Source organism: Pteropus vampyrus, unplaced genomic scaffold (assembly GCF_000151845.1).
Source record: "Pteropus vampyrus isolate Shadow unplaced genomic scaffold, Pvam_2.0 Scaffold78, whole genome shotgun sequence".
NCBI lineage: Eukaryota > Metazoa > Chordata > Mammalia > Chiroptera > Pteropodidae > Pteropus > Pteropus vampyrus.
Window position 1 is genome coordinate 891,039 of NW_011888859.1, and position 3,878 is coordinate 894,916.

General features: G+C 39.5%; 1 pseudogene; it reads right to left on the reverse strand.

The window, feature by feature from the left end:
• Positions 1 to 1,758: 1,758 nt before the first annotated feature.
• Positions 1,759 to 1,871, reverse strand: LOC111741491 (annotated as a pseudogene).
• Between the last annotated feature and the right edge of the window lie 2,007 nt (positions 1,872 to 3,878).

Sequence of the window (3,878 nt, forward strand, 5' to 3'; positions counted from 1 at the left end):
GATTCACAGAAGTATTTTCAGCAAGGATTGCCATCTTGGCCCTGGAGAGGATGGATTAGGGAAAGGAAAGGCAAGAGGCAGAGAGATTAATTGAGAGCTAATTAAAGTGGTCCGGGTGAGATATTTCAGAAGTCTGGACAATGACACTTATCTACATCTCTGAGCCACCAGCCTATACCATCTGTGCATTTTTACTCCTGTCTAATATTCAGTGAGGATTCCAAATAGTTCCAGTATCTATATTAATAGATTATAGGTCTTAATGATATACATTTGATATATAGTTTTTATTTGTAATCATACACGTATGGCATAAAGCAATTAGCCTTAAAATTACATTTACTTAATCTATGGCTATGAAATTTTATAGAGCATTGATTTTGCTTATAAGTCTCACAAACTTTCTTACATCATTTTCTTGGACTTGTTTTTAGTGCATTACTTGAATATGTCACTTTGGCCCCTTCGTTCTCCTTTTCTGACTTTGCTTGACCCTTAGCCTAAGCCAAAATCAGTGAGCAAATGAACACTTTACTGCTGGCTGAACTGTGACTTGGGAGTTCTAGGTACTCGTGGGGTGGGGGAGGGCCAGAGGGCATGCCACAGACATCTTTAAGAAGCTGATGAAAATTCACAGCTAATATGGGCACTCTCAGGTGAGCTTGCCTCATGAGATGGCAAATTGATTTCAGGTACTGGCCTGAGTCAAAAGGGTCGTATGAATCAGCTGTCAAGTTATCACGTGGATTAGGTCACAGTGGTCACGAGTATTCCTGGCCTCTAAAATGAGGGCCCTGTATCACTGGAGGTAGTTGTGCATCTCTTTGAACTTCAGTTTCTCAAGATGGGAAAGGTAATGATGAAATTTTACCCCCTAGAAGCAATGTCCTGAAGTGCCGACCATATGCTTGGAAATGTGTATTTGCTTGTGTCCACAATCAAAGCAAGTGTGACCTGTCCTTTCAAATGACCCTCTGAGGTTGCTTCTACAGCTACAACTTATAGTTTGGTTTACGCTTACATTACTTTATTTAAACTCTAATGTAGTAATATAAACATACTTCAGCACAATTTATGGGCCTGCAATTCCTTCTATCATAAATGGCTTTTTTTTCCTTCTTGAAACAAACTCTTGAGTCTAGACTTTGTCAGGTTGATACATGCATTTGGGAACTGTTTATACCAAAACCATATATACACATTCCAGAAACATGCCTTGTTACTGATCTGAAATAAAGATGATGAGCCTTTGACTCATAAAGAGACACCCAAAATTGTTTGAAGTACAAACTCTGATCTATTACTAAAAAGAGGCGCAAAGGATTGATTCCTCAAAACTTGCTTTGTTGCTTTAAGAAGAGACAGGTGTTAGAAAGAAAGCTATTTTAGATCAATATGAGAGAGAACTTTCTCATGATACAAACTATTCTGCTATGAAAGGGACTGGGAAATCTCTAAATAGTGACTTTCCTCCCAGGGGAAGTGCTTAAACAAAACTGCATGACCGTCTTCAAAAAATGGTAGGAAATGATTCAATCAACCAATGGGAAAGAAGATGGACTCGAAGATATCTTTCCATTCAAATATCTTATCTTAGATTTCTCCAGTGAGCCCACGAAGATGAAGACAGGATTGTGTGAATGACTCAGTCCTAAAGAGCAAATTTTTTTTTTTTAGATGAGGCAGCCCTTGGTTGACCTCACAGATTGCAAGGACATTGTCAGTTTACAATCTCTTATTTTTTTTTTTTATTTTTTACGCCTACAGCACCTGGTCTTCCTAGGTCCATCCAAGTACTAACCAGGCCCGACCCTGCTTAGCTCCTGAGATCAGACAGGATCGGGCTTGTTCAGGGTAGCATGGCTGTAAACTAAGAACAAATCTTTGCAAACAGACCCTACAATGAGTAACGTGTCGGGGTTAGCATGGAGTGGTACACTGGGTGTTTTAAGCCAAGTGTGTAGCACAAAGAACACATTTCTAAGCTTTCAAAACATAGACAAATTGTAAACAATAAGTCAGCATTCAGTGGCTACTCCATCCCTGGCTGCCAGTATGAGCTAGTGACTCACGTCTGCCAGTCACTAGGATGGGTTTAGGGATGAAAATGTGACCCGAATTAGGCTGATGAGAGCCAATCCTAGGACTTCGGGGGAAGGGAGGTTTTGGAGAAACTAAGTACCAGTTTTTCTACTGAGGTTGCTAAGTCTGTAGGAAGTAAGCCTGGAGCCGCCAGGGTACCACCTAGAGATTGGCATCTTGAGAATGAAGCCAACATTAAAGAAAAGACAATGAAAGATGGATAAAGGAGCCATATCCTGATGACATTTGTTTAAGCCCCTGAATTCAATCGTGACAAAAGCTAAACCATTCCTTAAACTTCTCAGGTACCGAGTCAATAAAAACATTCTTTTGTTACATTATGCTCGTTCGAGTTCAATTTCTATCACTTGCTATCTCAAGAGAATTAATAAATCAGAGAAAAGTTGAGTTATAATGAGGCACAATGAAGAGCTCAGTCCCACCCTTAGCCCCCAGAGTGACACATGCCAGGGCATCACAGAGCTGCCTTCAACAGGCCTGATGAGAAAGGTTCAACGACGATAACTTCAAGACTCTCTGATTCGTGTCTTAAACCTTGATTGTCTGGGCTTCGGAGACAGAATTATATTTTTTAAAATGTGATTTGCTTTCCAGTAGGGAAGTCTCGTGAATCATTGAGAATCTTTTTAGTGATTTTGAAAAAATAAGTGATCCAGCAGGTGGTGACTCCCAGTACATCCTTAAGGATTAGCATTTTATAAGGAGCCCTGAGATATAGTTATCTTTGCAAAATAGTGCTCATTTAACTTGATTTTTTTTTTTTTTTTTTTTTTTTTTTTTTTTTTTTTTTTTTTTGCGTTGACTGAAGTAAAGCAGATTTGCATGGTCTCAGGTGAATTAAGTTTGGGCCTGGGCTATCCATTTCTTCATCCTATGCAGGCTTATGGATAGAGACAGTTCATTGTTCTCAATTTATGATGAAGTGTGGAAGACTCAAAAAAATCTTCTCATGCTAGAGTGTAAGGGAATTGGATGGCCATATTGAACATTTGGAAATTTGTTTCCTCTGTGAGTTTATGAAGTTTCCAATTCACTTTACTAAGCACACATATTTAATTTGCATCCAATTACATAAAGCTGCTGATAGAAGCTGGAGTGCATGATACTAAGTCATTAATTCAGGCATCAGAGTTGGAGGTTATGCACAGCCCTCACCCAGATGAACGTGTTTAAATTGCTCTAATCTGTAAATTGGAGCAAATTCTCTGTAGTTCGAAAGCTTGGAAATGTTTCCTTTACAACGTATTTTCTGCAAAACTCAGAAATAGTGTTGATGCAGCCCCATGTTTTAGAAGCATGCTTTTTAAGCAGGGGAGTGATGTGGTCAGTTTTACATTTTAGAAAGATTATTTGGAGGCTACCCAAAGGATAGGCAGAGTAGAGCAGATGGGGCAAGAAGGCAAGTTTTATGATCATCCAGTCAAGAAATGACAGGAAGTTGACCCAGAACAGCGGGAGACTGTATCTGAGAGATATCTACTTAGTAGGGCGCTGGTGAAGAGTTGAATAGTAGCCCGCCTAAAAAGCCATGTCTACCCACAACCTGTGAATGTGATCTTATTTGGAAAAAGTATCTTCGCAGATGTGATTCAGTTAAGGACCTGGACGTGAGATCATCGTGGATTACCCAGGTGCATTTGTCTCTGGCATCCATTCACTGCAAAGCCAATTATATTAACTATATTTCCTTATTTTCTGTATTCTTGATGCTTTGGCCTTTAGAGGCCTTACAGACCCCAGCAGAGACTCCTAGGTCTCTAATTCCTAAAGATAAT